The 26,247-nt window shown below is 42.8% G+C and overlaps 1 protein-coding gene across 5 annotated transcripts in view; it reads right to left on the bottom strand.

Moving 5' to 3' along the window:
- Positions 1–26,247, bottom strand: part of LOC126248622 (protein O-linked-mannose beta-1,2-N-acetylglucosaminyltransferase 1-like) — a 2,277,756-nt gene that overhangs the window by 847,847 nt on the left and 1,403,662 nt on the right. For all 5 annotated transcript variants that reach the window (XM_049949790.1, XM_049949788.1, XM_049949787.1 and 2 more), the window contains one exon: positions 1,204–1,240. The gene's annotated coding sequence lies outside the window, so the exon portion shown is untranslated. The remainder of the gene's footprint in view (positions 1–1,203; positions 1,241–26,247) is intronic.

Genomic DNA, 26,247 nt, shown 5'->3' with positions numbered 1-26,247 from the left:
TTTTATATTTTCTCTAAACGTATTGTAACGTAAATGTGAGTTTGTACTACTGCTGTTATGAGTGATTTCGAAATGAAACCACTAGAGCAGTATTTACTTTTAACATAAGTTTATGAAATTTTTGGTCCAGTTTTGCTTTTTATTTGGGACTGTAATTTGTTTTAGCCGTTATGAGTGCATGGAAGCTTCAAGATGTGGGACTCCGCCTAGAAAAAATGAGGAATTGCTTCAAATGTGTCTCATGAAATGATGGGTGGTTGAAAACTAATGTCCCAGTGCTTCCAAAGTGAACCCACAATTTTTTAACAATGGATTGTTTAATTTTCGCCAATTTCTTCTTGTATTCGTTGCTTAGTATGATGATCAATGTCAATTTTCGAGAAAAATTAAAAATTTTTTTTTATATTGTTGTGACTCAACGCACATTCGAATGAGAAACCATGAAAATTATTATTAGTTAATATTACAGCCAGTGAATGATACAAGATTGGTTGCTGAATGTGGGAACTTCTGTGGTATGGTTTGAGATATGTTTGTACCTATTACAATGATGCGATTATAAGGTGTCAACGGCCATTCTGTGATGCTAGTAGGTGCAGCAGTCAAATGACTGACATGAGACTAGACATGGACGCATATGTGTAGTTGGTGCAGTCTATGAACTACAAGTATCTGCTGTACCGTAGGACTGTCCTGTAGATTTCTGACCAAAGGAAATTACACAAGATAGTATCAGAATATTGTGGAGGCCGTATTTCCACAAGAGGGCCCCACATTGCACGATGAACTTGAATCAGCATATGAGGAAATGAGTACCATTCCTTTCTAACATGAGCTTAGTGTGTTATCCATTTCGGTACTTGAGAGGTCATATACGATAACTGATCGCCCGTGAAGACTCTAAAGAGAAGAAGATAAGACTGTGCTCCTATAACGTAAAGCTACTGGTGAGACCAGAAAATCAATATTTGTCAAACATTCACAATAACATTGCGGTCAAGTTTGTCACATCATCAACGCAAAGTCGCCTGAGGAAGCAAATCTTTGAGCTTTCGGAGAATGAAAAAGTAAGGAAGTGGTTAGTAAGAGTGCAGAAGACTCTATGTCACGCATTTGGCAACTGTCTGCGGAATATGAATAGACGATAACACTACTGTTACATTGGTATTTTTTCTACAGCAGCGCGCGTATTATTGTACATACCGTTGCTGGAACCTGGCACTCGCAGTCCTTGCTTCACCTGAAAAGAAGAAATGAGAACCTCGTTAGAACAATGAACGCTTTTCACGGTCCTGGCGAGCTGAAAGCCTGTGAAGCTTCTGACAGATGGAGCCGGAGAGAAAGCGTTTTATCAAGTGATTGATGATGCCTCGCGCGCTTCTTCCCCGTCCCTACTTAAGAGACTTACTTGTACTAGTTTTGAAAGTTGTTTCTTGAGAGTAGCCGCTATCGTTTCCAATCATTTAAGTAAAACAAAGTTTTTTGTCTCAGAAAACAAAAATATTTCAAGCTGTCAGGTACACAGCCTTGTGATTCTGCTTCACATAATGAGTTATTTGTGCAAAATACGTTAACAGATTTTGAAGAAATGAATAGTTCAAGAAAATTCATCAAAGAGTGACTGACGAAGTAAAATATTTTAGACCGAGTTGAAAATACAGTCGCGGGCGTCTTAGCATTAATGTAAACGATGGAAAAGTTTGAAGAGTATTAATTAGTTCTTTCTAAGGACAAATATTAATAGTCGTGCGTAATTTACTACAGCTACAAAGCTACAGCCTTATTAAGTTACCGCGTGTAGCTAAGACAGACTCAGATGCGAAACATAAGATTAGGACTCAAAAATCTGACAAATAGATGCGAGTTAATTTTAATTGGCCCACACTTGGTGATCTACAACCATTTAAGTATTCTAGTTCGTTAACAGAACAGTTTTCCCCTCCATGATCAAAATAAGCTCTTTTGGTTATAAAACTTTCCGTGTTGAAAGCGTGTTGGTTCCCTGAAATTTCAGTCTGTAAGGCGACGACTAAAAATGGAATGAAGATTAGGCTGGGGGACGCACATTTACTGAACGATAAGGTCCTTAAAGGTAGTTTAAATTAAACTTGTTCCACTGTGTTTGAATCAGTTAGAGTTTAGTATCTCAAATGAGTGATCTTAATAATCCGATTCAAAAAAATGAAAAACTGATTTTTAGAAAAAAAACCAGTTAGTCTTTGTGAAAGCCGTAGAAGGGAGAAGCCAGTGAAAATCATGACAACTGCAGAAAATCGGTCTGCTTACTCGTCTGTCTGACATATGCGCGTCACTCAAATCAGATGTGATTCACCAGTTGTTGTTGAAATCCTGATTTACGAGCAGTTTGCAGTAACTGACATGATTATGTGTTACTGTAAGGCGAGGGACAATGAAAGAAATACTCGTCGTATCTACGAGCAACGATTTCCTATCGGGAGATATACAGGGCGACAATTATTGAACTATATGAAATAAAATCGTCATAACTTCTGAACGGTTTGTGTTAGGACGTTGAAACTGCACGGGTGGCCGCGGGGTATGATGGGAATTAGTATGCACATGTATGGTTTTGGTTTAGCGACGAATCCCACTTTCATTTGCATGCGTTCGTAAATAAGCAAAATTGGAGCATTTGGGGGACTGAGAAACCGCATTTCGCGATCGAGAAGTCTCTTCACCCTCAACGTGTGACCGTGTGGTGTGCAATGCCCAGTCACGGAAAAATCGGTAGATATTCGTTGGTGACACGGTGACTACAGAACGGTACGCGAATGTTTTGCAAGATTATTTCATCCCCATTCTCCAAAGTGACACCGATTTCGACAAGGTGTGGTTCATGCAAGACGGTACTCGACCCCATCGAAGCAGGAGTGTGTCTTACATAATGGAGGAGGACTTTGGAGATTGTATTCTGGCTCTGGATACCCAGAGGCCACTGGCATGAGCCTTGATAGACCGCCATATTCCCAGGATCTGAACACATATGATTTCTTTTTGTGTGGCTATATCAAAGACATGGTGTACAGCAATAACCCCAAAACCATTGCCCAGCTGAAAACAGCCATTCAGGAGGTCATCGACAGCATCGATATTCCGACATTTCATCGGGTCATGCAGATTTTCGCTATTAGTCGACGCCACATCATCGCCAAGTATGGCAGGCATATCAAAGATGTCATAACCTACATCCGAATACCAGTAGTGACGTTCACATGTTGAATAAAATGTGTGCACGCCGTAGTTTGTAAATAATTTACGTTTTTTTCATAGAGTTTAATAATTGTCACCCCATAGGATCCACAGTGCCTTTGCTGCATGCTATCGACGTCTTCGAGAAACTGATAGTCTTAGTCTTGAGTTTGTTGGCGATGGAAGGCGTGTTGTAAAGACCGGATTTTAGGTTGCTGCGTTGCATCTATGTCAGTGGTTCGCATCCGCTTTTTGACCAGGAACCACTTTTATTTGTTTCTTGTTAGCAGAGACCACAACGTTCAAGAAAAATAAACTGTATCAATCTAAAAATAAACTTTAATCAAAACTTTTAACACATTTGTTGAACTCAAAAGTAATAGTCGTTAACTGTCATATTATAATTAAAATACATGACATAGAAAATTAGATTCGGTTTGCATGAATGTGATTTTTGAGCTTGTATGTTCTGTACAAGTTCCGTAATCGCAGAGCTAATACTATTGCTCAAAGCTACAGCTTATCGCCACTTACTTTCAATGGATTTGTTTTTAACTACAAGAAATTCAGGAAAGCCTTGTTCGCATAAAGAATCTTAGGATAAAAGCATAAAATAGCGCAAGACAATTTCACGAATGATTTAAAATGAATAAAAAGGTGAAATTTGAAGTCTTTCGCGGACAATAATTGTGGACCGTGGACCACTGGTTAGGAACCAGTGATCTAGAACATTAGATCAGTGGGAACCCCCACGCGATTAATATTGGATTTCACAAAAAGAAAGCAAGGTTCAGTAGTGGTAAGACACTGGACTCGAATTCGAGAGGACGGCGGATAAAATCCTCCTCCGGCTATCCACATCAAGGTTTTCCGTGATTTTCGTAAATCGCGTAAGGCGAATGCCTGGATAGTTCCTTTGAATGTGGTATCACAAATCGATACCACCCTCAGCGGCATCTGACAGTTGGCAACGGGAAAGCACGTTTCCGGCAGACGCCGATAGTGGTCGCACGGGTCCCGGTGCATCCAATGACGCGCACCCCCTGAGCTACGCCTTCAGTGGCTCCGACGACGGGCGCCCTCTGCCGCCACGATGCAGGATGGCCGGTGGCAGCTACACGCCCACTCTCAGCAGCAAGTCTACGGAAGTTTTCAGTCTTAGTAACGGGAGCCTCACACTGCGCGGCGCTCTTCAGTTGCTTCTTGCTGGACTTGACTGCCGTTTGTTCTTTTGTACAGTTTCTTCGCTACGCTTGGAGAAAGCTACAAGTTAAGTGAAACTTCTGTTTACTGTATCTACGTTTCCGCTAATCATCTCTGCTGCTATCTAGCTTATCTACGACGACAGCTGCCACACCACTCTTTAGCCTACTAAAGAGACTGCTAAGGAGAATGCTTACACCATGCTTGTCCGCCCTATTCTGGAGTATTGCTGTGCAGTGTGGGATCCGCATCAGGTGGGACTGACGGACGACATCGAAAAAGTACAAAGAAGAGCAGCTCGTTTTGTATTATCGCGAAATAGGAGAGATAGTGTTACAGACATGATACGTGAATTGGAGTGGCAATCATTAAAACAAAGGCGTTTTTCGTTGAGACGAGATCTTATAATGAAATTTCAATCACCAGTTTTTTCCTCCGATTGCGAAAACATTCTATTGGCACCTACCTACATAGGGAAAAATGATCATCACGATAAAATAAGAGAAATCAGGGCTCGAACAGAAAAATTTAAGTGCTCGTTTTTCCCGCGTGCCGTTCGAGAGTGGAACGGTAGAGAGACAGCTTGAAGGTGGTTCATTGAACCCTCTGCCACGCACTTTATTGTGAATAGCAGAGTAATTGCGTAGATGCAGATGTAGCCCACCTCTCCATACCGTCGTGTGTGTGTGAAATCTTATGGGACTTAACTGCTAAGGTCATCAGTCCCTAAGCTTACACACTACTTAACCTAAATTATCCTGAGGACAAACACACACACCCATGCCCGAGGGAGGACTCGAACCTCCGCCGGGACCAGCCGCCAGTCCATGACTGCAGCGCCTTAGACCACTCGGCTAATCCCGCGCGGCATGTACTGTCGTGTACCAAGTGGTGCACAGCACTGAGTGAGCACAACTGATTTCCTTTCCCTTCGTTCCCCCAATCGGAGTTTGTGCTCCGATTCTAACGTTGTCGTCAACGGGGATTTCAATTCTAATTTTCCTTCTTACCCTCACCAACAAATTTTTCCTTAACGTATACGAGGGGAATTCATAAGGTTTTGAATGTCATCCAAAAACAATAAATTTGCGTAGTTAAGTATTTATTCGTTTATAGGTACATGTCTGCAACCCCGGCACACACTGAAATCCTCGCGCCACATTACCGCAGTACGCCGCCAGAGGAGCCAAAAGGAAACAATGGAATCTATCTCCACATATCCAATGTGCCTCACAGCAGCCAACAAAATTTTGTATCCCACTGACAATGCGGAGCGGGTATCTGAATGAAGCCGGCCGGTGTGGCCGAACGGCTCTAGGCGCTTCATTCTGGAACCGCGCGACCGCTACGGTCGCAGGTTCGAATCCTGCCTCGGGCATGGATGTGTGTGATGTCGTTAGGTTTAAGTAGTTCTAAGTTATAGGGGACTGATGACCTCAGAAGTTAAGTCCCATAGTGCTCAGAGCCATTTGAACCATATCTGAATGTGTAGCAGAACACCAGACATGTGCCAGCCAACAAACAAAAACGTTATTTTTTCCTCAGTGTTACGTAAAACTTTACAAGTACCACTGGTACTTCAGCCAACACGCTTAGCTGGAGCAACTTAGCATCCGTTTCTGCACATCACACTTACAGATTTTCCTTAAAAAATTATACAGCTCTATCAGTTTAAGAACTGCACTTTTTATGTTTTTGTGACATATATGTTATGTTTTACTGCAAGACGTTTATTGCCACACTAAAGCGGACTGCTTCAAAGTTACCTACTTAAGAAGAGGTAGGTGGCCTAATGGTTTAATTGTATCAAATTCCCCGGAATGAAATGGTGGAACCTTTGGAGAGGAAATCAATGAAATGCAGTGACACGAAGTTCAAAATGGTTCAAATGCCTCTAAGCACTATGGGACTTAACATCTGAGGTCATCAGTCCCCTATACTTAGAACTACTTAAACCTAACTAACCTAAGGACATCACACACATCCATGCCCGAGGCAGGATTGGAACCTGCGACCGTAGCAGCAGCGCAGTTCCGGACTGAAGCGCCTAGAACCCCTCGGTCACACAGGCCGGCTTCACACGAACTGGTATAAGTGAAAAATGTTCAAAAAAGAGGAACATTCAATGTAACAGTGCAGTGCACTGTAAGAAAACCTGTTGTCTCACAAATTCTGATTTATCGTTCCACATACAGAACATAATGGTGAAGACCGAAATCAGAAAGGAGTCTCAATCTTGTTACTTCTGGAAGCAAGTCAACTGCTTGCAACAATGTGGCGCATTGCTCGCTGCAAAATGCATGTGATACTGCGCCCGTATGAAAACTGCATTCAAAATAAAAATATTAGAGAACTGTAATTTAGTTCGCACGTAACAAAAAATATTTTAAAGGTTAACGATTTAAATTTTTGCTTCTCGCGCACGCTTTTGGAGGCTTGCGATCTGATACGGATTCTTCAAAGAAGGTTTCTCTTTGATGTTAAACGTCCCGTCAAGTAGGGGATCATTAGTGACGGAACATTTATTCTAAGAGGAACAAGAAAGCGTTAGCAGTTGCAAGTAGCACCTCGCAAATGGATTGCATAAACAACCGCGGCTCTTGTGATCCTCATGAAAAACACACCGGGACACCAGACCGTGCTTCAAGAGAAGAACTAGAACAGAGGGAGATCACTTCCGGAGGAAAAAAAAAAAGCAAAAAAAAGAGTGATCAGGAACTCGAAGTTTTGTGTGGACAGCATAATGTTTTCTGTTAGATGTGGTCCTGTTGGATATGACAATGCTTGATATTCCTAGGACCAGTGTATCGAACCGGCTCCACCAGCGAACTGTACTAGGGAAGCCGGCTGGAGTGGCCGAGCGGTTCTAGGCGCTACAGTCTGGAACCGCGCGACCGCTACGGTCGCAGGTTCGAATCCTGCCTCGGGCATGGACGTGTGTGATGTCCTTAGGTTAGTTAGGTTTAAGTAGTTCTAAGTGACTGATGACCTCAGAAGTTAAGTCTCATAGTGCTCAGAGCCATTATTTTTTGTACTAGGGAGGAGGCCGTGAGAAGGTGGAATTTTTTATTGTTCCTTGAGCCGCGTTCGGATGAAGCGACTGGTAGCACATAGCAAGCAAAAGGCAGGGGTCTGGGTTCAAAACTTTTTCCAGAACATAGTTTTAACTTGTCACATACAATTATACAGGAATACTGCAGTTCAACTAGTGAACGCTAGACTTTTAGTAGCAAACAAAGTCGTTAGAGAGGTTAAAAACTTCCCCAGTGCAAAAAAGGCAACAAAGTCACAGTATCTAAAACGGCAGTATGATATTATCCACGTACCCAAAGAGCTACCGGTTTTTATTACAATCATTGTCAAATATGCACACGTAAATCCTTCTACGGTATTTTGAACATTTTGTGACTAACTCCATCTAGAGAAAACATATTCTTTCTTCATACGCGTAACGCATTTCCTAATGTTGAGTTGTAAGGCTCTGTCGTAAAGCAGAGAGCAAACCGTAAAAGTCGACGCCTAAATTTTATAAGCTTACTTTGTTTCCGTTCCTGGGTATCAATTGTAATTATGTTTAACGAATGAAATGCCGCTGCATTTTGAATCTCCCAAGACAAACGAAACTCACATCCATTGCCGTCCATTTTGATTTTGAATTTTATGGTTCCCAAAAATCACTAGGATTTATCCGAAATCCTTTCTCATCGGCGCTTGTGATTCGCCTAATTTCTTCTAATTCTCCTTCTTATTATTATTAGTAGTAGTAGCAATGGTAGTAGTATTATCATCATCATCTTTTGAAGCTTTGGGCAGAAGACAACGATCTCCATATACTTGTGACGTTCTTCCATCTCTGCTTTTATCATCTATATGGTCACCTGGAGTTATGGCACATGTTGCACACATATCGTCACAGGGAGCGGCGCTATTCCGAGTGTGTATCCTCACAAGCAAAGCCAACGTACTCTCATTTTCTCCGTAATGGAAAATAAGCCATATCTTTCCTGACTGGTGACTTGATCAAAAGAGGAAATGCTCATTATCCAACTGATCTTACATTTCCCCAAATTAGGTGTGTTTCAGTGGTCACTGTTGTTTCTCAGCATTCAGTACAGCAGGGCCAGAGAACGTGTTGTCATATTGTGCATGTTGGTCATGATTTACCAGCATTTGCTTGTCTCACAGCTCACGGGTGAATCTTCGCAACGTTACTCGCCACAAATGCTGCTAGCCTCTGCTTCTGTAATTACACTTACGAGGAAAGTGCTATAAACTGATCTCCCAGAAACATCGCTCAGTGGAAGGGGAGTCAAAATAAGCGAACACGTGTCTGAACTAATCCGTAGCTACACGACCGTTTCTGAGAAAATGACGGTCAATGTTTTCGACGTACTTTGGATGTGTTTTAGCTCACGGTTACCTCAACCGAAATGGTGGCACATTGGTTAGCGTAGCGGCCTCTCACTTTTGCGCCAAGTGTTCGAAACCTGATTGTTGTTTTATTTATGTATTTATTTATTTACTTTTTATTTCTGGTTCTGGACATCTATGGACCGCAAAGAACGTAAGATTTCTTGGCTTTTCTTCTCGTCTCCTCCCAGACCCTCTTCATTAATTCGTTTCTTTTTTTTTTCTCCTCATCGGAAATGATCCGTTTGGGCTTCCTGTTTTGTGTTTTGGGTTGAAATGATTTTGTACAGTTAACTCTGATTCTGAATTCTCTCCTATTGTGGACCATCTATGGCGCAATTCCGACTGTATCCCTCTTCAACTCGTCTACCGATTTAAAAACGGCCTTTAAACCCACGATATAGATGAAGATCATTGTGGTCAGTTGACATTTATCCACCCTTAGCTGGTGTCCAGATAACTTCAACAACCGCTTCCTCATTGTGTCCGTGATCCATTCTGTGTACTTGTAGAGTTCTCCGTTTTACCTCTTCATCCAAGTTCCGTCAGTAGTCTTCTCTGGTCAGAGTATTTTCCTCCGGATCTTTCTTTCTTTGTTATCGGGTTCATGAAGCTCCCCTTTTGTATTTAAAATAAGATACTCTGAAGCTTACAATCCTTCAGGTTGTACTACCAAGCTATCGTGTCTGATTTTGGCTTAGTAGGGTAACGTAAGAGCGTTATGTTAATTATAATATTACCTTTGGGTTTAACAGGAAATGTCATACCATTATTATATAACACACCCTGAAGCGCCAAAGAAACTTGTATAGGCATGAGTATTCAAATACTGAGATATGTACACAGGCAGAATACGGCGCTGCCTTCGGCAACGCCTATATAAGAATGTTCGAATGTGTGTGAATTCCCAAGGGACCAAACTGCTTAGGTCATCGGTCTCTAGACATACACACTACTTAAACTAACTTATGCTAAGAAGAACACACAAACACCCATGACCGAGGGAGGACTCGAACCTCCGGCGGGAGCCTATAAAAGACAACGAGTGTCTGGCGCAGAGGGGCTATAGACGACTGAAGAGCATTGTTCAGCGTGACAGAAGTGCAAACCTTCCGCAAATTGCTGCAGATTTCAATGCTGGGCCATCAACAAGTGTCAGCGTGCGAAACATCATCCATATGGGCTTTCAGAGCCGAAGGCCCACTCGTGTACCCTCGATGACTGCACGACACAAAGCTTTACGCTTCGCTTGGTCCTGTCAACACCGACATTGGACTGTTGATGACTAGAAACATGTTGCCTGGTCGGACGAGTCTCGTTTCAAATTGTATCAGCGGATGGACGTGTACGGGTACGGAGTCAACCTCATGAATCCATGGACCCTTCTTGCCAGCAGTGGGCTGTTCAAGCTGGTGGAGGCTCACTAATAGCGTGGGGCGTGTTCAGTTGGAGTGATATTGGACCCCTGATATATCTAGATACGACTCTGATGGTGACACGTAAGTAAACATGCTGTCTGATCACCTGATTCCATTCATTTCCATTGTGCATTCCGACGGACTTAGGCAATTCCAGCAGGACAATGCGACATTCCACACGGCAATAATCGCTACAGAGCGGCTCCAGGAACACTCCTCTGAGTTTAAACACTTCCGCTGGCCACCGAACTCCTCAGACATGAATATTATTGAACAAATCTGGGATGCCTTGGAACGTGCTGTTCGGAAGAGTTCTCCACCCCCTAGTATATTACGGATTTATGGACAGCTCTGCAGGATTCATAGTGTCAATTCCCTCCAGCACTACTTCACACATTAGTCGAGTGCATGCGACGTCGTGTTACGTCACTTCAGCGTGCTCGCGGGGGCCCTACACGATATTAGGCAGGTGTACCAGTTTCTTTGGCTCTTCAGTGTATATGCGTATGGTATTTTAGGGGTTACAATCTTTTTACATTCTCATATTCTTGTATTTCGTTCTTCTATCAATTCTTACATTAATTCTTATATTTTATTCTAATGTTTATTCTTCAGGAAGATTTGGTGCATTCCCTTGAATGATAACGATCGTAGAACATTCGGAACAGAGAAATTCCAAACACCACGAGCAAAGACAGATTTTCCACAGTGGCATTTCCTCGTACGAATCTCAGTCGGGAAAGAAATATGGTTAACATTGCTGAAGATTTCTCGCGCTGGTAATAATTTCGCGACACAGGTAACTTTACCCCCGAATCAAGATACACCACAGAAATTGTATCGAAAACAGTTCCAAATAATTTGTTGTTTTTTTTTTTAAATTCATTCAAGAGACATACAATTAGTTGACGACTGAAGACAACATTATTTGAATATACATCGGACAACATTCGTGAATTAATCTTCTTTGGACATGAGTGGATAAACGAAAAACAAAAATAAAAGTAATAATCGGGTTTCGAACACGGGGTGCGAAAGTGTAAAGCCACGACGCTACCCACTGCGCCAATGTTTCTGTTGAACTATTTACTCTCTGAAACACACATTAAGGGCTAAAAAGCTTTGACGGTCCTTTTCTCAGAAACGGTCGAGTACTTTCGGATAAACCAAGACACGTGTTCGCTTATTGTGACCCCTCTTCCATCGAGCGGAGGTACTTGAAATCCGTTTATGGCACTTGCCGTGTTCTCCTCGTTAGTGAAAAATCCTAAATTTGTCATCTCTTGCATCTGCAAAGTAATGCAGCTATACGCCCGCGTTCAGCTGATGGCTAAATCCTAACTGTGATACAGCTCATTTTGTGTTCTCAAAACTTAGTAAGACAGAAAGCATTTCTTGTTTTACTTGTGATGCCAACAAATTTCATTTGTTAACAAAACGAGTGCGACTTTTGGAAGTTAGTGCGCGTGATTTGCACCCAGTATGAGAACTGCACTATTTTGAATACTGACGTCGTTCGCCAGTCAGTCAGCGCCTACATTCAAGTATTTGCACATACTTGAACAAACACAGTTCTGCTGACGTACCTCGACAGCCCTTTACCTGCCTGACACGCAAGCAGCGCCTCACTGCCGATGAAGCCGTTACAACACTGGCTTTTGCGGCGTAGTTTCACAGCAGCGGAAGTGGGACGTTTCATTGTAAAGTTCCGACTGGTTTGCGGGCCATGGGCTCTCTTTCCGCGCATTGTGAAACTCCCTGAGCGCGGCAAGTTGCCAGCAATCTGAATGCATACTGGCCCCCAGCTCTCGAGCAAACAGCAACCAAGCCGCGACCGAGCATTCCGCGTCCTGGAATGGCGACTTCGCGTGTCCAAACATTGATGCCCAACCCCTCTTCATCAAGCTGCACAAGAGAAACAATTTAGGAAAGAGTGCAGTGAATTATTTACTCTCCTGCGTCCTTATTAGACTGTCTCATGTTTTGCTTGCAAAAGAACACGAAATATGCTAATTCAGTACGCTTCATGTACGACGAGATCATTAAAGACAGAGCACAAGTATAGGGGAAGAAATGTACTGCGATATCACTGATGCGATCTTCCGCATTGTGTGAAGTGGTATAGGGTAACCACGTAATACCTAACTCGGAACGTATGAGTTGGAATTTGAACTACACTCTTTCTGTATTCGAGATCAGTGTCTTAACCACACACCAAACGGCTCAGTGAGCACAGCTTACTGAGTCACAGATGCATTAGAAGACAAATTTTATTTTCCATCCCAAAGGCAGCACGAAATGATAGTCAGTTATCGCAAAGACGACAACGAGGCCGGATGGGAGAGTAAAGATCTGTCTTCATAAGAGAAAGTCCAACAATTTCGTATCGCCTTCCGTAACTTGTCCACAATACCTTATGTGGCAACATTTATCTATAAAAGCGTAAAAATAATTCTTTATTCTCTTTCTCCAATCAAGAATCACATCATTGTCTCGATTTATTTAGTTTTGTCTGTAGCACAGATGAAAACTGCGATTTGTCTGTCATCAGTTATATGAAAACGTATTTCCGCAGCGAAAAGAAAACTATTAGTATCCAAAAAGAAGAGGTGTGGCCTTCGAGGAAAACGTCGGCTACATCCCAAAATATTGCTCGAAAGATTTTACCCTCGAACGAATGGCAGACTTCAAACATCTAGGACGTGACTTAACTCTAAGTACCATATAAAATCTTCGCTTCAGTCACATATGTGATTGTAAAAATTTTCTTGACGAGGAAAACAAGGAAATGGTTGAAGACGAAGTTCTCAAAAACTATGACTTTCACAAGTATGTTTTATAAAAGCGAATCTTTGTCAGAAATGAAAGGGAAAGCTTAGAGCGCGCACTACAATGAGATTACATTCCTCGAACCAGAGAAAGGATGTTCTTGCGAAGGTAAGTAATGTAGACGTCACCGTGAGAAGTAAATATATATACTATGAAAGTAAGTTAGATGGTTAGCTTCAAGATATCAGCCTACACGCAACAGTGACCCAAGAAGACCATGGAAACAATGGGTAACGTAATAGACTATTGAGCCTATCTTCCAAATGAAGATGACGACGACAACAACCGTCAGTTCACTTTGCGGTAGTGCTTGAAGTCCTCAGACTGAAAACGCTTACTTTCTCTTGTTATTTGATTTTCTGCTTATAGAGCGCAACTGTAGATTTACACACAATTACATTCACAGTTTAGCGTTTCTTAAATTTTAGAGTGAAGACTGGCCTCATCGTCTGGTTGGAAGGTCGGTAGGAAGGGTGAAGGGAGGCGAGGGAGCGGTTTGGAAGGGGTGGAAAGGTTTCATGTAGGAGGAAGGGTGATAAGTTGCTTCAATATATACTCTAAACAGCGGGGATGGGCTCGTCAAGTTAATAATGTCTAAAGCACTACTATTAATAACGAGGTGATGAAGAAAAAAAACGGCGTTAGTATCGTGAGTGCAAAGGCTTAAAAACCATGGGCAATTTCGCAAACTGTTTTATTTTATCATACGTGCACGAAGCTATTAACTAATTTAATCACAAGTTTTTAGAATTAATCGTAAGTTCGACAGCCAACGTGTGATGCAGCCTCAAGAAGTGGAGAAAAAGGAATTTATCACTAGGAGCAGCGCAGCGGGGAAAAGTAACAAGACATTCTGGAAGGCTTCGTGCGCTATTTCTGCGACAGAGATTGCACTCGTGGCACGGAGGCGGAAGCGAGAAACGTGGAATCAAGTTATGTAGTCAGAGACAACTCGTATAGGTCTGTCCGCTTCAGCCTGTGCTGGAAATTCGTTTCCCAAGATCTCATTTGTCAAACTGCATCTGCGCAGAAGCCATTCGACTCAGAAAAAGAATGCTAAGGATTTTAGTCTATACTCTGTAAGTTCGATAGGCTGTAATGTCACTGCCACAGATTTTTCAACCACACTGTATTCTACAGTTCAAATGGCTCTGAGCACTACGGGACTTAACAAAGAAATTCAAATGGCTCTGAGCACTATGGGACTTAACTTCTGAGGTCATCAGTCCCCTAGAACTTAGAACTACTTAAACCTAACTAACCAAGGACATCACACACAACCATGCCCGAGCAAGGATCCGAAACTGCGACCGTAGCGGTCGCGCGGTTCCAGACTGAAGTGCCTAGAACCGCTCGGCCAACCCGTCCGGCATTCTACTACGACGTGCTTGTTCATAGCGGCGAAATGGTACCTCGAATAGACAGAGCGCTTGAAGCATACATGAGTACAATACGATTTTTAAAATTTAACTAATATTTCATGACACACTGCACAACGTAACAGAATTCTCAAATGCCGGCCGCGGTGGTCTAGCGGTTCTGGCGCTGCAGTCCGGAACCGCGGGACTGCTACGGTCGCAGGTTCGAATCCTGCCTCGGGCATGGGTGTGTGTGTGATGTCCTTAGGTTAGTTCGGTTTAAGTAGTTCTAAGTTCTAGGGGACTTATGACCTAAGATGTTGAGTCCCATAGTGCTCAGAGCCATTTGAACCAATTCTCAAAACAAATCCAAATTACTGTAGATGGACAATGCTGTTATGACATCTGAGACTCATAGTTAATGACGTACGACAAGTGACACGTACATAAGGAGGCAGACTGAAAATTGTTAGATAATAACGAAAGTGTAATACGGCTGACGAGCAACGGGAAATATCCTCCGATGAGATACGGATGAACGTCGGCGTGTCCAATGACATGTTTTACACCAGAAACGCTCTGAAGCCACTGCTGGCATAACACAAGGCTGACTGAACAGGGATATGGTTTGAGAAATGTCCTCATGGAATTCTCTGAAATCATGTGCAAGCCATTTGTGACCTCTGTGGTAGTGAATCCGTCTTCGGACATCCCTTTCACCAGCAAATGATTGTCTCCCTGGGGAGAATGGAATCTTTCCACAAGATGTTGTGCCATACAAAAAAAAAAAAAAAAAAAAAAAAAAAAAAAAAAAAAAAAAAGTTCAAATGGCTCTGAGCACTATGGGACTCAACTGCTGAGGTCATTAGTTCCCTAGAACTTAGAACTAGTTAAACCTACCTAACCTAAGGACATCACACACATCCATGCCGTCCGCAGCTCGTGGTCGTGCGGTAGCGTTCTCGCTTCCCGCGCCCGGGTTCCCGGGTTCGATTCCCGGCGGGGTCAGGGATTTTCTCTGCCTCGTGATGACTGGGTGTTGTGTGCTGTCCTTAGGTTGGTTAGGTTTAAGTAGTTCTAAGTTCTAGGGGACTGATGACCATAGCTGTTAAGTCCCATAGTGCTCAGAGCCATTTGAACATCCATGCCCGAGGCAGGATTCGAACCTGCGACCGTAGCGGTCTCGCGGTTCCAGACTGCAGCGCCTAGGACCGCACGGCGACTATGGCCGGCGCCATACCAAACTGTTGGAAGTGTTCAAATGGTTCGAATGACTCTGAGCACTATGGGAATTAACTTATGAGGTCATCAGTCCCCTAGAACTTAGAACTACTTAAACCTAACTAACCTAAGGACATCACACACATCCATGCCCGAGGTAGGATTCGAACCTGCGACCGTAGCGGTCACGCGGTTCCAGACTGTAGCGCCTAGAACCGCTCGGCCACTCCGGCCGGCTTGTTGGAAGTATACGTTCAAGATTTCAGTGTACTTCTCTGGCGACCAAATTCCTTGGATTTTCTTCCATGTAAGCCACTGTGAGACATTATGGACCGCTTTGCTTCCACCTCCCACTTCTCGACAGTTGTAGGAAGCAGTGCACCCATCGTCCCAGTTATCCGTCGAGACGATCAGCACTTGAGTGTCTCCTGTCTCGATTTAGATTTTCCGTGGTTTTCCTTAATGCTCTTAATACAAGGATGGGTCCTTCCAATTGACACGGCCGATTTCTTCCTCGATTCTCGTCCTACCGAGCTAGCTTTTTGCCACTGTTAAGTTCGATCTCTGTTTTCAATTTGTGCATTCTGAATACGTTATACGGAAAGATATAAATTTCCGAGCTATGTTCCTTACACGAAATACAACCCAAGCAAAAATCTGTTCGCTCTATAGTCCAAGCCGGCCGGGGTGGCTGAGCGGTTCTAGGCGCTACAGTCTAGAACCGCGCGACCGCTACGGTCGCAGGTTCGAATCCTGCCTCGGTCATGGATGTGTGTGATGTCTTTAGGTTAGTTAGTTTTAAGTAGTTCGAAGTTCTAGGGGACTGATGACCTCATAAGTTAAGTCCCATAGTGCTCAGAGCCGTTTGACCCGTTTTTATAGTCCAAGCATTCTATGACAGGTTAATTTTAAACTTGCAAAAATTATCTAAAAACGAAATATAAGAGCACATAGGTAATCAAATTTTAAACAGAGTTTTTTCTTCATGAAACTCGATTCTAGATGGCGACATGGTCAAGAAAAGAAAATGGTTTCTCTTAAATAAGTAAAAAACTATACCTCCGATCGCAAACCGTTAAATGAGAAAATGTAGGGATGAAAAAGATCTGTCGACTGGTTTATTATAAATATCGATTGCTCTCTTACGTTTCGGTACACATCGAAAAACCCCTTAAAATCGAGTTCTCCATGACTCGTTAACATTCACCTTATCATACATGCTATTTACTGCAAGTATAGCCCGCAGTAAGTCAAAAAGTACTTGTTTGAAGACGAGCGCAGTGGCCACGCGGTTAGAGGCGTCATGTCACGGACTGCGCGGCCTCTCCCACCGGAGGTTCAAGTCTTCCCTCGGTCATAGGTGTGTGTGTATTGTTCTTAGCATAAGTAAGTGTAAATAGTGTGTAAATCTAGGAACCGACGACCTCAGCAATTTGGTCCCTTACGAATTCACACGCATTTGAACACTTTGCACTTGTTTGAAAAATTAAAAAATATGAATTATTTTTCAATACATACGGATTTTTTGAAAAAGGCCATCTCGATAACTGACTAGCTCTTCTCCGCGGATGGCCCTACAGTTACGATTTTATACTTACTTTCTTCGCAATGAGTTATGCTACCACGCTATTAAAAATTTTTTACGATTCTATTAGTTGTAAGGATCAAAAAATTACTTCGAAAAACTTGCACTTTTGTTCGGCGTGTTTTTAACTAATTATTTCAATTATTTTATGAAAATAACTTTTAAAGAACGTAATTTGGCACTCCTGCTAACACCGGAATAGACGAACACTCTACTGATGCTTGCGGCAAACTTCTCAACGAACATATTGCTGAGTCACAGTGAGAAAATGTTGACGAAGATTCTCTTAATGTTACAAAACACGTCTTCAGGAAATTTAGAAAAGAAAGAACAAGAAAATGGTTGACAAGACTAAACAACAAAGAAAAGAAGAATTTCATTCGATAAATAATTTTATCAATACAGGACAAGTGTATAACATAGTTTTCATTATAATGATTTTAAATATATATTATAGACAGTAGTAGTCTTAAAAATTTGTGTAAATTAATAAAATTCTTTAAGCTTTTCCTGATATGTTGCATTTATTTAATTCTGAATCGAGAATAATTAAGTACTGAAGTAATGAAGTAATGACGTAAGTGTTAAAGAAACCAGCAACCAGTATAACGTAAGTACCACTAATCGAGCAAATCATTTACGGTATTCTGTGCAAACTAATCTTATAGTAACACAAAATTATTAAAATGACAATACGCGTGAACAAAACGTAAATTAAACATTTCCGGGGCCATTTTGCTTCTAAGGCGAGGATCACTGTAACATTCGTGTTTATCTCTTCAAGCTACCCCAGAATGCACACAGATTGATTTTTGTACGATACGGAAACCGAGATGCCAGAGATTATGCATGCGCGGTCCGTTTAGAATGAGTTTTCAGGTCGAGCGCGAGCCAGTTCTCCCCACTCTGCCGCCCACTCCAGCGGATGCACTCTGCGCTTGCAGGCTTCAGTTTATTACTCAGTTGCTAATACTAAAAATTAATGAGACATATTCTAGAATTTTCTCTTAAAAATATAATTATTCAATATTAATCTCCATCAAGTGCATCGCTGTAAAATGTTAATTGCGCCCTCTAAATATATTAAAAAGAAGTTATCCCGGCTGCAGCAGGTCCTAGAAAAAATATATAATTTTTTAGATTAGTGGGAAGTTTCAGATATTTCTTTTCTTAAAGTTATTTTCATTACATAAAAATTGAGGTGATTAAAAAACACTCCGAACAAAATTGCAAATTTCTCGAAGTCATTTTCTCATCCTTATAGTTAATAAAATCGTAAAAATTATTTAATACCATGGTAGGACAAATGTTCGCGAAGAAAATAACCATAAAACCCTTACTGTCGGCCCATCTGCTGAGAAGATCTAGCCAATTATCGCGATCGGCTTAAAAAAAAAAAAAAAGTTTACCGCGAGCTATACTTACAGTAAATAGCAAGTACGGAAACTTGAATATGAACGAGTGATAGACAACCCGATTTTTTCAGTATTTTCGATATACCTGGAAACACAAAAAAACAATCGATAGAACTTGTTAAGCCCTACAACGTTCTCATTTAAGAGTTTTCAGTCGAAGCTATAGTTTTTTACTTATATAAGAAAGACCGTTTCTTGCAACTTCGCCGATTTTTTTGGCCATGACCGCTATGTTGGACAGGGTTTCATGAAGAAGAAACTCTACTTTTCTACTTAAATTTGATTTCTTATATGCTCAAACTTTTTGTTTTCAGTTAATAATTTTTGCGGTCACTTCTTCACAATGCTTAGACTATTAGGAAGAAGTACTTCAGCGCGATTGCAACAGGTGCGAAGAATTTGATTTTCAAAGGCTTCATAAACACGCCGTCGATGAGCATTTCAATAAAAGATGATAAAGCTGCAACAAGTTAATCTATATACGTTTCATCTTTCTTTTTTTATGGAGTTTATTTTCCGTAGCCACTTTTTGTAGAAAAGAAAACAAAGATGTAATCAGGAGCTTTTTTTTTTTTAAAAAAAAGACCCAGTTATGTATATACTGATAAGCCATAAATGTGACCACTGCTCTCTACGAGACTGTATGCCGCCGTGTGACGTTGTAGGGACGCGACACCATAAGGAAATCACATACGTGGTGTTGTGACGAATAGGAATCTATCTAGCGATGATACGAGACGAAAATTGAAAACTATATTGACAGAAGCTACTTTGACAGGGGCAGATTGCAATGGCCAGCGCCTAGGCACGAGCATGTCAGAACACGAGGCTGGTCGACTCTTCGCCTGCAACTTCTTCGTACATCCATGGAAAGTGCTTGAAGGAGGTTGATACCACGTATAGGCGACAAGCTCTTGAACATCCACGCCTCTTTACAAAACGTGTAGGTCGGAGGCTTGCCCGCTCTTTAAAGCAAGATAAAAGGCGATCTAAATGGTTCAAATGGCTCTGAACACTATGGGACGTAACTGCTGTTGTCATCAGTCCCCTAGAACTTAGAACTACTTAAACCTAACTACCCTCAGGATATCACACACATCCATGCCCGAGGCAGGATTCGAACCTGCGACTGTAGCGGTCGCGCGGTTCCAGACTGTAACGCCTAGAACCGTTCGGCCACACCGGCCTCTCGCGGTTCTAGGCGCGCAGTCCGGAACCGTGCGACTGCTACGGTCGCAGGTTCGAATCCTGCCTCGGGCATGGATGTGTGTGATGTCCTTAGGTTAGTTAGGTTTAAGTAGTTCTAAGTTCTAGGGGACTGATAACCACAGCAGTTGAGTCCCATAGTGCTCAGAGCCATTTGAACCATTTGAACCACACCGGCCGGCTAAGAGGCGATCTGTGACGGATCTGTCGACAGAGTAATAAGCTGGTGCAGGCGCAAGTGTATCCAGGACACCGTTCAACGCACGTTGTTGTACACGGGGTTCAAAAACAGACGACCCCTACGTGTTCCCGTGGTGACGGGGCGGTATTACGCTTTGAAGGACATTCACCTGGGCTTCCATGGAGCCTGGGGTAGCATGATAGCTGTGAACTACGTGAACATTATTGCGGACCACCTGCCTCCCTCAATTTTGATGACTTCCTCCGACAGCGATGGAACCTCCCGAAGGATGACTGGCAATGTCACGAGGCCAGAATCGAGCTACAGTGGTTTGAGGAGCGTGATAATGAACTCTCGTTGACGTCTTTGCCACCAAATTCACCTGATCTGAGCCCAACGCAACACATCTGGCACGCTATCGGACGCCAGCACCGCGGTCCGTAATATACGAGATTTCGATTGTTTGCGGGAAGAGACCAAACAGCGAGGTCATCGGTCTCATCGGATTAGGGAAGGACGGGGAAGGAAGTCGGCCGTGCCCTTTCAAAGGAACCTTCCCGGTATTTGCCTGGAGCGATTTAGAGAAGTCATGGGAAACCTAAATCAGGATGGCCGGACGCGGAATTGAACCATCGTCATCCCGAATGCGAGTCCAGTTGCTACCACTGCGCCACCTCGCTCGGTGTAATATACGAGAATTGCGTGACCTGTGCGTAGGCATGTGGTGCCCTCCGGAAGGTCGTCAAGGCGTTGTGGAAACCCTGCCACGCTGAATCGCAGCTGCACTGCGCTACAAAGGCGGCACACACGCTGCTAAGTAGATGTTCATAACGTTTCGGCTCATGAGTATCCAAAGTACACGGTGTTTAGATGCGGATGTAGAATGAAGAGCCAAATATCATATTCTGTTAATGTCTGGAAGAGGAGAAGCACAATATATGAGAGAACATTTTCACATTATTAAGAGCTCTTACATCGTTCAGCGTAACTGAACATAACTGGGTGGTCTTGATGAGTTCTGTAATTGTAAAAATTCAGCAGCAAGGAAGATGGCCCAAGACTGGGAAGCTGATGAAGAGTGGTACAACGGTATGTTTCTTTCATAAAAACTGAGAATACTAAAAAAATGTTTTCTCTTGATTGATTGCGTATAGAATGCCACGATACTATTATTTGGTAACTAAAAAGCAGAAAATACTTACTATGAAAGCACCTAGTCTCTGTGAATTCGTCTACTAAAATTTTTATTAACAAATAGATGGAGTATTTCGGGAGTAATACTGAATATCTATCGAGGTTGTGATAAGTAACACGTCCAGTAAAGTAGCTCATTTAAGCAGGGGTGCTACTTAGGATGTATGGAGCTACAGTTCAGCCATGTTATGCACTAGAGCTGTCTTCCATAACGATAAATATAACAAAAATTATGCTTTTACTGATTGTTAGAAAGGAAATCGTTCAGAGATACTGGCAGATGTTATCCTGAGATGTGCTGGATTAGATGAAATGAGAAATACCTGCTTGCGGAAGGAAGCAGTTTTAATCCAACAGCCAGGTTTCATCTTCCGAGACGGTTCAGTTCAGCACACATTCCAGTCTTTAATGAAATTTGAAATGGAGTAAGTGACAGGGGAATAAAACTGAGTTTAGAATCTCGCCGACCACACACCTTCTACAGCTGTTCTCAGTAGTAAGTGCAGTTCCTTTGAAGTATTCTTGGCGTTATTTTATGTGGCTAAGAGGCTATATTAAGCGAGTGACCAATTAGTCTCTTGTGTTTATTTTCACTCTGTACACGTTGCTGTTCATTCATCTCAACGTACAAAAAATTAATGGAGTAAGATACACGTTTCGTGGTGGCCAATGACAATAACTGCAGCGGTCGATCCACAATTCGAGCGAAGTTACGATTTCCTTGGCAGCTGAAATTTGGAGCATCGATGGAAGATAAGGCAGCAGACGTCTAGGATCACGGCGACTACAAGACCAATAACTAGGGTGTTATGCCACAATGCACAATTACCGCCTACTAAGGGCCGCCACACAGTTTTAATTATGACTTCGGAAAAAAAAAATAAATGTACATATCTACTACAGTCCTGATACACACTCAGATCCCACTCCAGAATATACGTTGTCGTTGCGGCATGTGAATTTTCGTTGAGCATGCTATCCAATTTACGGATTCTAATCATTAAGTTGTATTTGCAAGCAACTATAGTAAATAACAGTCACACTTTTTTTCTGTTTCTGTCACGAAGGGATGGAAATTCAAGGATACTGAAGAAGCGCAAAAGCAACAAAATAAGCAGCCTCGGTAAGCTAACACCGCCATCGAAATTTACAAGCGTAAATAGTTACCGACAGGCAGGAAGGAGAACCACCGACAGGACTCCGATCCGTTGAAAGCACGCTAGCTACTTTCTGACAAGTTTACGGACCTCGATTATTCTTGACGGGATCTCTTATTAACTCTTTACAGATAGATAATTAGCAAAAAATCAAGTAAGGTCAGCGCAGCTGAATGCGCTGGCCAGTGATCGGGGAAACATGGTTGAGTCCATGGAACCCTGTATTACTGATGTCAGGATCCATTAAGGCGTCCGCGAGATCTGCAAAAGGAAGACTGGGTGCTGCAATCGCATCTACACCTACATGATTACTCTGCAAATAAGTGCCTGGCAGAGCATTAACCACATCTGTTGTACAATGCTGGCATATCAGAATTACTTTGCATCCAGAAATTTACTGCTTACTTCGTAATTTAAGACTGGTCTTAACGTTCAAGAAGTAACATCACGTTTTATCGTCTTGTCAACGACAAGGTCATTAGAACCGTAGATCAGTCTCGGTAAGGACAGGAAAAAAATCTCAGTTGATCTAAATCGATTTAGAGAAATCAGAAGTAAATGTAAATTTGGATGGTTGGGCAGAGATTTAAACTTTTTTCAAAAAAATGGCTCTGAGCACCATGGGACTTAACTTCTAAGGTCATCAGTCCCCTAGAACTTAGAACTACTTAAACCTAACTAACCTAAGGACATCACACACATCCATGCCCGAGGCAGGATTCGAACCTGCGACCGTGGCGGTCGTGCGGTTCCAGACTGTAGCGCCCAGAACCGCTCGGCCACCCCGGCCGGCTAAACTTTCGTCCACCAGCTTCATTGATCATCAGGTTTAACTGGAAGGATCACTGACATGCAACAGTGGCAATTAACATAAATAAAATATGAACAGTGATATTTCGCACAGCGTGCATAACGTTTTCATACTGATTCCCAACTCCGTCAAAGGTGGCTCCTTTCCCTGTGTTCAAAGACTAGTTATTCGGCTATAAAAGCTGGCTAGACGTGTTGTACTCTGCTCACTGTCATCCAACTCATTGCACCTATAAGTACTTACACTATCCAGCTCTTTTTCATATGCACTTACTTAATAGCGGGAACACCTATTGTCAGATTAATAGCGGGAACACCTATTCTCAGATTCCTGAAGGGCATTGCTACCTCTGTGTTTATCCGACACACTGGCCAGCCGTAACATTATGACCACCGACATCGATATAAACCGGCCCAGGCGATAGCAACGTCACCTGGCGAGGAATGACTGCTAGTCAGACACACGCACGATGCACGCAGTATCAGTGAGCTAACTGGCCGTATGTAGAATGGGGAACGCGCTCAATCTATCTGAGTTTGACCGAGAGCAGATTGTGATGGCCCGGAGGCTCAGCACGAGCATTCCGAAAACTGCACGACTTGTCGGGTGTTCGAGGAGTGCTGTGGTGAGTGTCTTCAACACGTAGCGAAACCGAGGTGAAACCACATCCAGGCGTCGTGGGGTTGGGCGGCCATCCATTATTACAGTTGTCGGACGTCATAGGCTGGGCAGACTGGTAAAGCAGGACAGCCGGCGAACTGTGGCGGAACTAACATCAGACTTTATTGCTGGGCAGAGGACAAGTGTGTCTGAACACGCAGTACACCGAACGCTCTTAACGACGGGCCACCGCAATCGGCGAGCCATGCATGAGCCAATGTTACGACCGAGACATCAGCAACTACGACTGAAATGGGTACGTGACAATCAGCACCGGACGTTGGCTGAGTGGGAGAGCGTTGCATGGCCTGACGAATCCCGATACCCTCTTCATCATGCCGATGTGATGGCTTGAATCCGTCGTCTTCAAGGGGAACAGCTCCTTGACGACTGTACTACGGGACAGAGACAAGCTGGCGACGACTTCATTATGCTCTGGGGAAAATTCACATGGGCCTTTATGGGTCCAGTGGAGCTCGTGCAATGCACCATGACAGACCACGTACATCCCCTCCTGACGAACATATTTCCCGACGGCAGTGGCATTTTTCAGCAAGATAATGCGCCATGAAACAAGGCCAAGAGTGTGATGGAGTGGTTCCAGGAACACAGTGGTGAGTTCCAATTGATGTTCTGGCCCCACAACTCCCCAGATCTGAGCCCGAGAGAACACATCTGGAATGTGATTGAATTTGGCGTTAGAGCTCATCTCCTCCTTCCCCAGAATTTACGGGAATTAGGTGACGTGTGTGTGCAGATGTGGTGACAACTCTCTCCAGCGTCCTGCCAGTACCTCATTGCTTCCATCCCACGACGCGTCGCTGCTGTTCTCCTTGCCAGAGGGGGACATAGCGGCTATTAGGTAGGTGGTTATAATGCTGTGGCTGATCAGTGTGTCATGGATACCATGTGATTCCACCCATGTTGTGAAGAACAGTGTTCTAATTGGATAGGAGAAACGAGATAAAATAGAAAAGTTTATATCATAGAAGTGCCTTTTTCTTTATATTAGTGTTCGCCCATTATGTAGGAGACACACGGTAACTCGGCAGCGAATGAGAGGGCGACACCTTTTCATATGGACGTCTCCCATTGTCGTTGTTTATGAAGGTGGCGTACGTTCTACAGATTAACGATCACCTTCCACATATAAGGAACTGTGCGCAACAACTTTACAAAACATCTATAACCCTCAGTGAAATTTACATATACGCTTATTTTAAACTTATTCTCGAAGCTATTTTTCAACTAATGTGTACTTTTCGTTCCATATAATAAATGAATGAGTAAATACTGACATAAATAGGTGGATTTCAGCGTTTAATTAACAAATAGGTCATAGTATGCCTCGGTAACTGTATGGTCAGAGCGGCAGGATGTTACCCACAGGGGCCCAGGTTCGATTTCCGGCCGGCTTGGAGATTTTCTCCACTCGAGGACTGGGTTTTCTGCTGTCCTTACGTTTGTATCGCCATAAGTGACGTTGCTATTGAGATGACTGAATTGGCACGTCCCCCGAAAGCCAATAAATTTAATCAAAACTGGGTCATTAGATCGCTCGATGAGGAAAATGAAAAAAAATATCACCTCAAGTCAATTTCGAAAACTACACAGAAAAAAGCTCAGTATGGACTGTTAATGCACCAGTCAGTTTGATGTATAGTATCCTCTAAATATTGATTATATGAACGCAAAAAACTACAGCTGCTAAACCATTAAAAATACGATCACGTAAGTAAAAAAATAAATGTCGTGTGACTAGGGCCTCCCGTCTGGTAGACCGTTCGCCAGGTGCAAGTCTTTCGGTTTGACACCACTTCGGCGACTTGCGTGTTGATGGGGATGAAATGATGATGATTATGACAACACAACACCCAGTCCTTGAGCGGAGAAAATCTCCGACCCAGCCGGGGAATCGAACCCAAGTACTTAGTATTGACATTCTGTCACGCTGACCTCTTTTTCTTTCTTTCTTTCTTTCTTTTTTTTTTTACTCTAACTCGTGACCTTTGCCTTTCGCGGCAAGTGCTCTACCAACTTTTTTCTTTTCTTTTTCTACAATGTCCAAATTTTGGCAAATAGTAGCTCCTTAGAAATTAATTAAGTAAGGAAGTGAATAAAATTGAAAATGTCCAAATGAAAATGATATGACGACATTGCTGATAGTACAAATACAAAAGAAACATGCTCTTCTAGCAATGAAATTGTAGACGTAGCCCACAACCATTCCCCGTACCCATGTCACTGCATTTGTCTTATGGACAGTAAAATAAGATTCTTGGGGGAAAAGGAGGGTGTACGATGAAACCGTGTGAGGGGCGGTGCGTAACAGGAACGCCAATATCTGTCGTGCCAAGTGCCAAACCGGAGCCGCCCCACTACACGCTAT

This window comes from Schistocerca nitens, chromosome 3, assembly GCF_023898315.1.
Source record: "Schistocerca nitens isolate TAMUIC-IGC-003100 chromosome 3, iqSchNite1.1, whole genome shotgun sequence".
Lineage (NCBI taxonomy): Eukaryota > Metazoa > Arthropoda > Insecta > Orthoptera > Acrididae > Schistocerca > Schistocerca nitens.
This window is presented reverse-complemented; position numbering and strand designations above follow the sequence as displayed.